This window comes from Plecotus auritus (genome assembly GCF_963455305.1).
Source record: "Plecotus auritus genome assembly, chromosome: 2".
NCBI classification, from domain to species: Eukaryota; Metazoa; Chordata; class Mammalia; order Chiroptera; family Vespertilionidae; genus Plecotus; species Plecotus auritus.
In genome coordinates this window covers 97159137-97173841 of record NC_137771.1, presented here as the reverse complement: position 1 = coordinate 97173841, position 14705 = coordinate 97159137, and positions in this window count along the sequence as shown.

Genomic DNA, 14705 nt, shown 5'->3' with positions numbered 1-14705 from the left:
CCTATGAATCAGGAGGTCACAGATCAATGCCCAGTCAGGGCACATGCTTGATCCCCAGTGGGGGGCGTGCAGGAGGCTGCCAATCAATGATTCTCTTTCATCATTGATGTTTACATATCTCTCTCCCTCTCTCTTCTTCTCTGAAGTCAATAAAAATATATTAAAATTAAAAAACACATAGAGCTCGACTGGTGTGGTTCAGTGGTTGAGCATTGACCTATGAACCAGGTGGTCATGGTTCGATCCCCGTTAGGGCACAGGCCTGGTTGCAGGCTCAATCCTCAATAGGGTGTGTTGGGGAGGCAGTCAATGAATGATTCTCTCTCATCATTGATGTTTCTATCTCTCTCTTCCTCTCCTTGCCTCTCTGAAATCAATAAAAAAATATATTCTTTTAAAGAACACACATAGAAGTGTATAAAATTAGACCAAAATTTATAGTAATATGTGGGAACCCCTTTCGCGTCCTGCATGGTTCAGGGTACAGGTTCAGGGTTCAGGTTCTGGAGAAGGCCGCACACAAATGAAAGAACTAGAAAAATATTAATTTGGGAAATGGGGGCCAGGCAGAAGCCCAACTCTAGTGGGAGGACTACCCTTTGCTTTGGCCTTGCCATCCCTTTTATTCAGGTTTGGGATACACCCATTGCCCTTAGGCAGGCAATTCCAGTAACAGGCAGATTATCTTATCAGTAAGGATTTACATGATTATTTGGTGGGGAAGTTGCTTCAGCTACCATTGACTCAATTAGATAGGAAGTGGTTGGCTCTGACCTTTCAGAGCTTCAAGATTGACCAGCCTTCCAGGTTCCTTGTCTACACCTTTCTAATTAGTGAGACAATGATCGGTTTCTGGCAGTAATATTTGTCCAATTCTTTTTTCTCACCAAATGAGTTAAGTACTTAGTGTCTAGTGCACAGTGGAGGCGCATGAATTGAAGAGTGGGCCATAGTGGAGAACTGAAGGAGGCAGCAGAGGGCGGTACAGAGTCCCGAGGTCAATACTAGTTCTGCCAGTAACTGATGGAGAGGCCTTGAACTATTTTATCAACCTATTTGGGCCTCAGTTTCCCTTCTATGAAATAAGGGGAGTCTGGCCTTCCATAGTTACCCCACATTATGTGCAAGAGGCCAGGAGGCCTTCAGTCCTGTCATGTTGGAATCTTTTCCCTGAGGTCCCAGAAATAGTTTTATATTCTCTGGGATCCCCAGTAGTCCAGTCCCAGGGCTGCTAATGACTTTGATGTGTAGACTAATACAGTATGTCTGATTTCTCTTTGCCTTTTGCTCTTTCTCTCTGTAAAGTGGAAAGATGCAGTGAAATGTAAATTCATACAGTCATTTGTTTCATTAAGAAGCATTGAGCACAAAGTTTATCAGGAATCAGATCCTGTGTCACTGGAACTCCTGAACCACTGATGGAAGGCCTGTATTTTGTGCTGACTTCTCCCAGGATGAGCTGGCAGTGTGTCCGTTTTTATTATTATCTCCATTTTTACAGATGGGTAAACAGGGGCTTACAGAGTTGAAGTAACTTGATCAGAGTCCCACCACTACAAGTGGGACTATGTCAAATGAAAAAATTATTTCTCAGCTTTGAATGTGGTGATGCACTTAAATATTTGCTAATAGTTTTGTTGATTGACCAACATAGCATTATCTGAAATTATTAACTAATAAGTCACAAGTGTCTACCTAAATCAATAACAGTGATAGATTTTTTCCATAAATACTCTTATCTTTTACATCATTGTTCTCTTTTTTCTACCCAAAACAATAGTAGACTAAAAAGAAGAAAGACAGAAAGGAGGAGGAGATCAAGATGGTGACCGGCAGGAAGGTAGGGAGGGAGAGAGTGTGAGAGAGTGAGGAACCCATAGAGGAGAGTGTAGTCATGTGTGGTGTGTGTGTGTATGAGCTAGGGACAGTTAGATTCTGCAGGTCCTCCAAGGGGCTGCCAAACCGGGCAGTCTTAGACGGCGGAGCCCCGTGCACAAAGCGGACACTTCTGGGCGGCCGGTGCGGGCACGGAGACCATGCCATCTTGAGAAACAGAGCTGCTTGAGACTAGGATCCTGGTCTCAGACACAAACCAGGACCCTGCATCCACTGGGGACAGAGAACTGCCACCACAGCTTCAGACCAACAGACAACAAGAATCCAGACTTCCCGGCAGCAGATTTCTGTGAGTCAAAGAGCCTATTCCCCACCCCGCAGGCTCTCGGATAGCGCCATAGTAACTGATAGACCCGCCCCTTGCTCGAGCTGCAGTGCCCCTACAGGGGAATTTGAGCTTGAGAGCATGCACAGGACTCAGCTCCCCTACGGGGAATTTGAGCTTGAGAGAGCACGCCCAGATCGCAGCGCTGCTATTGAAATTTGAAAGACTGGAATCTGCTCCCCGCGACGCAATAAGGTGACCAAACCCGAAGCCCATGCAGGGTGGCAGTGCCACCTGACTTTGATTCTGGGCAAGTGCACACAGAAGTCAGTTTCCCGCAGCACAGGCACGCCACAGAGCTATTGTACAACCCAGTCCCCCATGGTGACTGGGACCCAAATTCTACCAGAAACAGGCAGCACTGAGCACCACCGACTTGACTCTGTTTCTTACCATGTGCGCCTGGGATCCCTGATTCACAGCACATTCACACTAAGAGCCAGTGACTCCAATTCTTGGCGCATGTGCACACAGGGACCCTGATTCTCAGCGAGAAGCTGCACGAGGCAACAGAGACTCTGATACTCGATTCTTGGTGCAGATACAGGGAAACTCTGACTCCTGGCATGTGCTAGGGGACTCATTTTCGGCACACGCCAACTGTGTGGTGCAGGCAGGGTCCCTGACTCTAAGTGCACACAGGAGACCACACTGAACACTGGGAACACTGACCCTGGGCAAGCCTGGTTCCCACCAACCCACGGCAGCCACACGTCCTAGTGTCGGAGCACTTCAGTGACACTCGGGTGGTGCAAAGCTCCCACGGCACATGGCCCAGTTCCACGCAACTTGAAGCTTGAACCTTCTGGTGATAGTCAGAATGGGGAGACGACACAATCCCCAGAGGAAAGATAATGAGGAGTCGCCAAGAAAGGAAATTAGTGAAATTGAAGCATGCAACATGACCGAAAAGGATTTCAGAGTAATGGTCGTGGAATCTATACATCAGATGGATGAGAAAATCAACAACCTATGCAAGAATCAGGAAGAAATGAAAAGTGACATAGCTACAATCAAAAACACCATGGAAAGTTTCAACAGTAGACGAGAAGAAGCAGAGGACTGAATTAGTGAGTTAGAAGACCAGGTACAGAAACAAGCTCAATCTGAACAGCAACTGGAGAAAAAAATTAAAAAGCAGGAGGAAAGCCTAAGGGAGTTTTGGGACAACATGAAATGAAGTAACATACGTATAATAGGGCTGCCAGAAGGACAAGAAGAGCAGCAAGGATTAGAAAATCTATTTGAAGAAATAAAGACAGAAAACTTCCCAGATATGGGGAAGAAAAAAGTTACACAAGTACAGAGAGTCCCAAGCAGAATCAACGCCAAAAGCCCACACCAAGACACATCATAATTTCAATGGCAAATATCAACGACAAAGAGAGAATCTTAAAGGCGGCAAGAGAGACACAGAGAGTTACCTACAAAGGAACCCCCATCAAATTATCAAATGATTTCTCAACAGAAACACATCAAGCTAGAAGGGGATGGAAGGAGGTATACAAAGTGCTGCAAAGCAAAGGACTCAATCCAAGAATACTCTATCCAGCAAGACTATCAATCAAAATTGAAGGGGAAATCAGGAGCTTCGCAGACAAAAAAAAGGCTAAGGGAGTTTATCACCACCAAACCAGCAATGCAAGAAATGCTAAAGGGTCTGCTGTAAAAAGAAGAAATAAACAGGTAAGAAGGAACACAGACACAAAAATAGATATGACTACAAACAAATACCTTTCAGTAATAACTTTAAACGTAAACGGACTAAATGCTCCAATCAAAAGACATCGAGTGGCTGAATGGATAAAAAAAACATGACCCATATATATGCTGTCTACAAGAGACCCACATGAGAACAAAAGACTCACACAGATTGAAAGTGAAGGGATGGAAAAATATCTTTCAGGCAAATGGAAATGAAAAAAAAGCTGGGGTAGCAATACTTGTATCTGACAAAATAGACCTCAAAGTAAATGCCATAACAAGAGATAAGGATGGCCACTTCATAATACTAAAGGGATCGATACAACAAGAGGTTATAACCCTGATAAACATATATGCACCCAATGCAGGAGCACCCAAATACATAACAAAACTCCTGGAAGATATCAAGGAAGAGATCGACAACAATACAATCATAGTAGGGGACTTTAATACACCTCTGACATCACTGGATAAATCCTCTAGACAAAAAATCAGCAAAAACACAGTAATCCTAAATGACTCACTAGATCAGATGGACTTAACTGAAATCTTCAGAACATTTCACCCCAAAGACACAGAATATATGTTCTTCTCAAGTGCACATGGGACATTTTCAAAAATAGACCACATATTAGGTCACAAGCAAAGTCTCCCCAAATTCAAGAAGATTGAAATCATACCAAGCATCTCCTCAGACCACAATGCCATAAAACTAGAACTAAACTACAATAAAAACAATCCAAAAATCTCAAACACCTGGAAGCTGAATAGCATGCTATTAAATAATGACTGAGTTACCAAAGAGATCAAAGAAGAAATTAAAAGCATCCTGGAAACTAATGACAACAAAAGCACAACAACCCAAAATCTATGGGACACAATGAAAGCAGTCCTGAGAGGGAAGTTTATAGCTCTACAAGCCTACCTCAAAAAAACAAGAAAAAATGGTAGTAAATCATCTAACTCTACAACTCAAAGAATTAAAAAGAGAGCAACAAGAAAAGTCCAGAGTGAGCAGAAGGAAGGAGATAATAAAGATCAGAGCAGAAATAAATGACATAGAGAAGAAAAAAAAATACAAAAGATCAATGAAACCAAGAGCTGGTTCTTTGAAAGAATAAACAAGATTGATGAACCTCTAGCCAGGCTCACCAAGAAGCAAAGAGAGAGGACCCAAATAAACAAAATCAGAAATGAGAGAGGCAAAATAACATCAGACCCCTCAGAAATACAAAGGATTGTTAAAAAATACTATGAACAACTCTACTCCAACAAACTAGACAACCTAGAGGAAATGGACATATTCCTAGAAAAATACAACCTTCCAAAACTCAATCAGGAAGATTCTAAAAATCTCAATAGGCCGATAACTATGGAAGAAATTGAAGCAGTCATCAAAAAGCTCCCAGCAAACAAAAGCCCAGGGCCAGACAGCTTCACAGGGGAGTTTTACCAAACATTCAAGGAAGAACTAAAACCTATCCTCCTCAGACTATTCCAAAAAATTCAAGAGGAAGGAACACTTCCAAGCTCATTCCATGAAGCCAGCATCACCCTAATACCAAAACCAGATAAAGACAACACAATGAAAGAGAATTATAGACCAATATCCCTCATGAACATAGATGCCAAAATCCTCAACAAAATTCTAGCAAACCGGATCCAGCAATACATCAGAAAGATCATACACCATGACCAAGTAGGATTTATCCCAGGGATGCAAGGATGGTACAATATCCGCAAATCAATAAATGTGATACATCACATAAACAAATTGAGAAATAAAAATCACATAATCATATCAATTGATGCAGAAAAAGCATTTGACAAAATCCAACACCCCTTCTTGATCAAAACACTCAGCAAGGTGTGACTAGAAGGATCATACCTCAACATAATAAAAGCCATATATGAAAAACCCACAGCCAACATCATACTCAATGGACAAAATCTAAAACCATTTCCCCTAAGAACAGGAACAAGACAGGGATGCCCACTCTCACCACTCCTGTTCAACATAGTACTGGAAGTACTAGCCATTGCGATCAAACAAGAAGAAGAAATAAAAGGCATCCAAATTGGAAAAGAAGAAGTAAAACTGTCCTTATTTGCAGTTGACATGATATTGTACATAGAAAACCCTAAAGACTCCATCAAAAAATTATTAGACTTAATAAATAAATTTGGCAAGGTAGCAGGATACAAAATTAATGCCAAGAAATCTATGGCATTTCTTTACACCAATAGTGGACTTATAGAAAGAGAGACTAAAAAAGCAATCCCATTTACCATCGCACCAAAAAAATTAAGATACCTAGGAATAAACTTAACTAAGGAGGTAAAAGACCTATATGCGAAAAACTACAGGACACTGAAAAAAGAGATAGAGAAGACATAAATAGATGGAAGAACATACCGTGTTCATGGATTGGTAGAATCAACATCATCAAAATGTCCATATTACCCAAAGCAATCTACAGATTCAATACAATCCCATTAAAATACCAATGGCATATTTCACAGACCTACAACGAACTTTCCAAAAATTCATCTGGAATAAAAAAAAGACCCCGAATAGCTGCAGCAATCCTGAGAAAGAAGAACAAAGTAGGTAGGATCTCAATACCAGATATCAAGCTGTATTACAAAGCCACTGTTCTTAAAACAGCCTGGTACTGGCACAAGAACAGACATATAGATCAATGGAATAAAATAGAGAACCCAGAAATCGACCCAAACCACTATGCCCAATTAATATTTGACAAAGGAGGCATGAACATAAAATGGAGTCAAGATAGTCTCTTCAACAAATGGTGTTGGGAAAATTGGACAGATACATACAAAAAAATGAAACTAGACCACCAACTTACACCATACACAAAAATAAACTCAAAATGGATAAAGGACTTAAACATAAGACAGGAAACCATAAAAATACTAGAGGAATCCACAGGCAGAAAAATCTCAGACATGTGCCAAAGGAACTTCTTCACTGATACTGCTCCTAGGGCAATGGAAACTAAAGAGAAAATAAACAAATGGGACTACATCAAAATAAAAAGCTTTTGCACAGCAAAAGAAACCATCAACAAAACAACAAGAAAGCCCACTGCATGGGAGAACATATTTGCCAATGACATCACCGATAAGGGTTTAATCTCCAACATTTTTAGGGAACTCATACAACTTAACAAAAGGAAGATAAACAATCCAATAAAAAAATGGGCAACGGACCTAAATAGACACTTTTCAAAGGAGGACAGAAGGAAGGCTAAGAGACATATGAAAACATGCTCAAAGTCACTAATTATCCGAGAGATGCAAATCAAAACAACAATGCGGTATCATCTCACACCCGTGAGAATGGCTATCATCAACAAATCAACAAACGACAGGTGTTGGCAAGGATGCGGAGAAAAAGGAACTCTTCTGAACTGCTGGTGGGAATGCAGAGTGGTGCAGCCACTGTGGAGAACAGTATGGAGATTCCTCAAAAAACTAAAAATGGAACTGCCATTTGACCCAGTGATCCCACTTCTAGGAATATATCCCAAGAAACTAGAAACACAAATCAGAAAGGATATATGCACCCCTATGTTCATAGCAGCACAATTCATCATAGCTAAGATTTGGAAACAGCCTAAGTGTCCATCAGCAGATGAGTGGATTAAAAAACTGTGGTACATCTACACAATGGAATACTACGCTGCAGTAAAAAAGAAGGAATTCTTACCATTTGCAACAGCATGGATGGAACTGGAGAGCATTATGCTAAGTGAAATAAGCCAGGCAGAAAGACAAATACCACATGATCTCACTCATTTGTGGAATATAATGAACAACATAAACTGATGAACAGGGACAGATCCAGAGGCAGAGAAGCATTGATCAGACTGCCAGACCTCAGAGGGAAGGTAGGGGAGGGTGGGCGAAAGGAGGAGAGATCAACCAAAGGACTTGTATGCATGAATATAAGCCTAACCAATGGACATGAACACCAGAGGGGTGAGGGCATGAGTTGGGGGGGGGGTAATGGAGGGATGAGGACACATATGTAATACCTTAATCAATAAAGAAATTTTAAAAAAGAAGAAGACAACACAACAAACTATAGAAATAAATATGACACCAGGACAGAGTCTAATCCCCACCCCAAGACAAACTAGTATTTGTAAACTCCTAAGCAAATACACCTAGCTTAACAATTTTGGTCTCTGATGTTGTACAGATTTGGGGTTGAGTCCAAATTCTGCTACTTACTGACTCTGTGACATTAGGCAAACCACCTGTCTTCTCAGTGCCTTGGTTTCCATCTCTGTAAGATGGAAATGACCATGACTGTTGTAGCGTAGCCCCATCTTACAAAGGATGCCTCAAGAAGTCGAATTATGGAGTCATTTATTAAAGGCCGGCGGCATACGAGGGGCTAAAGTGCTCCAGACCTCGCAGCCCCGAAAAGCTCGCCACATCTGGCTTATATGCAGAATATCACAAAGGTATCAATTACATCTTTGGGCTTGGAATGAGGAACCTGTTTTGCGAAAAGCATTTTTGCAGAAGCGAAATTGAGCAAGTTAGTTATCTAAAGTATCTACGAATCACTGAATCAACAGAAACACATTATCTGGGACCACCGGGGCAATTTAGAATAATTGTGCTGTCCAGATTCCAGGACCACTGAGTCAACCGGAATGCATTATCTGTAGCTACTGAAGCAATTTAGGGTCTGTTCTGATTCTGGGACCACTGAGTCAACCAAAACTCAGTTATCTGTAGCTACTGAGACAATTTGGGATAATTGAGCTGTCCTGGTTCCCAGAAGAATGTGCTTCAGTAACCAGTGAGATCACAATCAATGGGATATTCAAACCATCATCAATGGAGTATTGGGATAGCATACATAAGTTCAGAAAATCAAAATAACTTTCTCTTGTTTTAGCAAACAAATAAGTATAGAACCCAAACAGCAGTTTCTACCTGAGATGATTGCTACCATACTTCATGACCACATGTGCGTTATGTATATGACTTTACAAATGTCTCTGTGTCAAAGGCATCTAGTGTATTGTACTGCCTGGCGTGGAGTATGTGCTCAATAAGCAGTATCTATCATTGACTTTCAAGGCCACATGGGTGTTCAGGGAATACATCAAAATCATCTTTCTTTCAGTCATGGCAACGCTCCAGGTTTCCAGTCTTCGCGGATGCAGTCCTGCAGGTGGTTTTTGTGATGTCTGTCCTAGACATCCTTGCTTCCCCACCCCCCCCACCCCGTTGCCAGTGCCTGAGTTTAGTCCTTATCATCTCTCATCTGGAGACACCAATTGAGATGGAGGTAGAAGTCATTAGTACCTGAGTGTCCTCAACCTCTCTGCCACAGAAAGATTTCATCTTTATCCTCAAAGCTTTCCACCAGCCTCCAGGCAGAGCACAGATCTTGTCAGGCGAGTTCCCAGATTCCGGTGGTGCAAAGATGGGAAACTGGGAAGAAGGAGGTAGGCCAGGTGGGCCAAGAGTGGGAGGAACTAGGTTTTCAGTGTGAGAGGCTGCACCATGGAGTAAAAAATACCTACACAGAGCTTTGTTAAGCTCCAAATGCTATTCTAAAAGCTGTGAATTCAAGGAAAAACAAGACACAGAATTCCTACTCTCCAATTACTCACATTTAAGGCATGTGGACTGCTGAAGAGGAAAAATGGCCACAATGTGTTGCTATGTGCTTTAAATTGCATTCCCTTTAGCATTTTACAGAAGCAGAAGAAAAGACTGGAATTGTTTTTTAATAACGTTATTTTAAAAAATAACTTTTAGCTGTTGCATTTTGTTTCTTAGCATAAAAGCCTGGTGAGACTGGGCCACATGGGGCCCTGGAAGTTTTTAACTATATATATAAAAGTCTAAGCAACCGTTCCAACCATTCGCTCGGTAGCTATGATGCGCAATGACCACCAGGGGGCAGACGCTCTGACCAGTAGAGGAGGGAGCCTGATTCCTTGCGAAATCAGCCGTGGGTTAGGTTACTGCTGGGGCATTATCAGCCCCGAATCTGCTTCACCCATACCCTGGACCCAGAAAGGAGGGAGGAGGGAGCCCAATTCCTTAAGGAATTGGCTATGGGTTAGGTTGCTGCTGGGGGAGGGCAGGAAGAGATTAACCAAAGATCTTTTATGCATACTAGAGGCCCTGTGCATGGGTTTGTGCACTGGTGGGGTCTCTCAGCCTGGCCTGTGGGGATCAGGCTGAAATTGGCTCTCCGACATCCCCCAAGAGGTCCCAATTGTGAGAGGGTGCAGGCCAGGCCGAGGGACCCCACTGGTGCACAAATCCATGCACCGAGCCTCTTGTTATCATACAATCACCTCCTAATTAGTTGCCCCACCTTCACCCTTGCCCTTTTCTACATTGCTCCCAAAGAATGTCTCTAAAACACAAATCTGAGCATGCTCTAAGTCCCCTTCCAGTGCAAACACCTTCTATTGTTGTCCATTGCTTCCAGATGAAGTCCAAGACCTCCCGTGATATGGGCCGACCTACCCCTAGTCTGCTTTCTTGTAAAGACTCCCTACCCCGCCCTTGGCTGCCACAAACTCTGGCACAGTCCACCCTGACACTCATAGACCTCGTGCTTCGGGGAGAACTCTCATACGGTCAAGTGCTTTGCCTTCAATGACCCCGTTCCTGCCACCTCTCAAACTTGTCTCTGGAAAACTCAAGGCATCCCTCAAAATTCCATTCAAGAATGCCCTGTCTGATGAGTCTTCCTGGCTCACCTCAGTGGAGCTAATCCCCCACCCTCCTCCATGCACATTGGTGCCTTAGATTTTGATTGTGGTTTTGACTGATTCTGGCTGGAATCTGTTTCCTAGAGTTGATCGGACAGATATAGCTGTCTAAGCAGGAGCTCCTTCCCACACTGCTACACATATTTTGGTTCCTATTTACCTATCCATTCCTTAGGTCATGAAAATGCATACCAACATTGGGAACCCATGGCGCCCAGCACATACTAGAATACCAATGAACACATGTGGAATGGAAGACAGAGGACGGCTCTGGCCCTGTCTGCTGGGTAGGATCTCCTACTAGCTTGGGGCAAGAATAACTAGGTGTGCCACATCTCTACCCAGGAACCCTCTGCCACCCCAGGTTCTTCAGGTGTGAGTTGGAAGGTAGTGGAGACTGTAAGAAAATGTCTGCAACCAGAGATATACTTGAGGAACAAGGAAAGATTCAGGAAGCTAATCTGGTGATATTTCAGGATTGCTTTCCCTCCTATTCTCTCTCTCTCTCTCTTTCTCTCTCTCTCTTTTGTCCTCCTATTAAGTATATTTAATACTTCTTAATATGGGATAAGCCAGGTATCTTCGGATTGCAGTGTAGTGTACATACCACGCGTATACTTGGTAAAGTGCATCAAGAAATAGTATTCACAAATCTGATTGCTTAGTCAGACCACCAGAATCACAAATTTTAAATTCCAAGTCTCCAGGCCAACTGTGGCTAGAGGGCCCTTTGTCCTCTGAGTGACTCAAGAGCACCCTCCTCACTCCGCTCCCCACCCTCTTCCATGGCCGCAGGCCAGCTTGCACCTGGCTTTGCCAAAATGAGATTATCAAGGTCCTTTAGGCTTACAACAGGCCATCTACCTGACAAGTCTGGAGAATTAAAAAAAAATCCTCCTTGTCTTTGTTTACCTTGGTGATTGTTTGTTTGTTTGTTTGTTTGTTTTGTTTTAAATCTGTTTCACAAACTGTAAGTGGCCTGCGTGAGTCAACACCTTCCCAAGATAATGATTCTAATCACCTGGCTTGGCACGTTCGGAAGTGAAGCCGCTTTCTGTGCGCAGAGCACCTGGGGCACTATGTGCACATGCCTGCGGAGAAGTGGGTGGGCCTCCAGGGCCTCTGGATCTGAGCCCACAGTTTGACTCACTCCCAAGGGCTGGAGCTGGGCCAGGACAGCCAGGCTGTGCGTGTGCTGCCCTCTGGTGGCAGGTCCTGGTAGTAAGCCTCGGTTCAGGGTGTGCGCAGGTCAGTTCATTTAAGGGACTCCCATGTCCTCCCCTGCACACATGGGTGCCCCCCAACTGCACTCCCAGACCGTTTCTAGACACCTAGCCCAGAAGGTAAGCACATTTTTTCACTAAATGCGAATCAGAACAATGGCTAAAGTTTATAGACTGCTCAGTCAGTGCCATGTACTGTGCTACATAATTCACCTGAAGTGTGTCGTTAATCTTCACAAGAAGTGTCCCATTATGCCCCAATTAATTAATTATCTGTCTAGACTTAGTGGGACAAACGCAGGTGACCAGGAGTCAGCAATAACAGCCTATCCCCTGGTACTTTAACGTCTAGACAGCTGAGCCAAACCGGAACACATGAACTCACAAGACAGAATTAGTATGCAATCACACAAGGTTTATTTACCTATTCCTAGTGGGTCCTAGGCTCCAGCAAAGGCCACCTGGCGATGCACACCGAAAGATGGACGACGAAGACGGAGACAGACAGGCGGCCGCAGTTGGTTCAGGCTAGCATAGCAGAGCAGCCAGTCAGGGGCTCCGACATGGAGTCCTCCTCTTATCAGGCAGGAGTCGTCAACTGACGAAGGTCCCATGCTTATATAGCCAGTAGTAAACAACTTGTGTCTTTATCAGTGTGGGCCAGTCGGTGTGCCTTATGCTAGGAGCAGGGCGTTTACATCAAGATAGTGGGGTGTTCACCAATTTGGAAGTTATAGAGTATTGGGGTCTTCACGCAGCAAACATTTCACACAATAATTATTTCATACATTAGAGGGGTTTCCTTATGACCATAACATTATTATAACAAGAAGGCAATGAAGTAGGTGTCCTGAGTGGTATTCCTGTAGATAGATAAAGAATGGGGGCCTGCTCTCACAGCTGTGTGCCAACCTTCTCCACCTCCTGCCTCACCTCCGTGCAAAGCAGCAGCCGCTGAGTCCTTGATGATCAATTGTTAATTATTGAGTTGATTCTGAATATAGAAACAAAATTAGAACTTGTAGATGCTAACCTATTCTGCCCTAATCATTGTCAGTCTAGCACTGTGTGGAAAAGCTGGATGACTAGCTGGCAGTGCCTTCTAACGAGGCCTTCTGAGAGCTGACTGACTGAATCCTTCTGGATGGAATCGAATACTAAACTTTTGCACTGTGTTCCCTTCTGTGTGGCGAACTGTGCATATCTATGCTGAGGCTGCAACAAGGTAACAAATGCCAAGGAGAATCCAGTGTCAGCGTATCTGGAACAAAGTGCAGCTATGCTAGAATTGCTTCATGAGATTGAGCTTATAGGAAGACAAGGTAGGAGGGAGGTGCTCTTTCTAAGGGGAGAATGTTTTTACTTAGAAAGATTGGTTAGTGGTTCTAAGAACTAAAATTCTGCAGAAGTGAGGGGCTCTCGATGATCACTTTACTAATACTGACACCATAATTTGTCCCTGCCACAGTCAGAAATTAGAAAAGTTGGAGGGATCTTAATTATTGGAAACCTTGCATGTCCTGTGCATTTTGACCTGACATGGGCTGGGGCTGTTTTTAGTTAACTGGCATTTAATCCTTCTTGAAAGGGCTTTGCAGAATTTGTATCTGAGTGGACCTGTGAGGGGTGGTTCCCAATCCATTTTTTTTCCTGACTTTGTGACTTGAGCACTTTAGCTTCTGTGGAGCTAAAGTCCTTTCCTTGCCCCTCAGATGGGTTTTGCTCCTGAGGATGCATCAAAAAAAGACAGGAAAGACATGGTGGTACTGTGGGCCCAGAGGCAGAGCCCACCCACTGCATGCCCCCTCAGTACTTGGGCAATGACATTCAACACAGCCCACCAAAGAGTGGTCAGGTGGAACTATAGTTAAATAAAATCTCTAAAAAAGTTGGTTGAATATACTTAATGTGTTAGTTATCAATTTATTGTCTCTCAGCCCTGAATGCCACCTTTAATATATTTGTTGTGATTAACAGAATTCCTTTAAGCCCCCTGTGGCCCAGAGGGAGGGTATGCACAGCTAGTTCCCTGCTGGACAGGCCAAATGACCTTTTTGCAGGTGCTGCTCATCTGCCTGCACTCCCCCAGGTGGACTGTTACTCATCCAGCAACTCCAGACCAGCTCCAGCTTGAGCAAATAAGCACGTCTTTGCCATTCCTGGGCTGAGCCACACCTGCTCCAACAGGTCTGAACCCTGTACCATCTGCCCTTCCATATGTACTGTCCCTCAGCACAAGGAAACCTTACAAAGGTGACTTGTATCTTATAGTCACTTTTTTATCATGCTATCTAATAAGGAGGGAATATGCTAATTTACCCTCACACCATCGCAAAATGGTGGCGCCCACAGCCAATAAGGAGGGAATATGCTAATTGACTGCCATGCCCTCAAAGATGGCAGTGCCCAGTCCCCTCAGCCCCACCGGGGCAGCAGGCGCCTGGCTGCCTTCGGAGTTCCCCAGTCCTCTCAGCACCCCCAGCCGCCCAGGGCCGGCCTGAGGTGCAGGCAAGCCTTGGATGTCTGCTCAGGGCCACCCGAGGCTAAGGTAACCAGGGCCAGCCGAGGCTTGCACCTTCCTCTGATCGTCAGGTCGCTTTCTGCCCCTGAGGGCTCCCGGACTGTGAGAGGGGGCAGGCCGGACTGAGGGACCCCCCTCCAGTGCATAAATTTTCATGCACCAGGCCTCTAGCTAATAATTCTTTATATTAAACTTCTGTTTAACCTATTGTGTGCTTCCTGTATCCTGATTGGACTCAGACTGCTACATTTCAT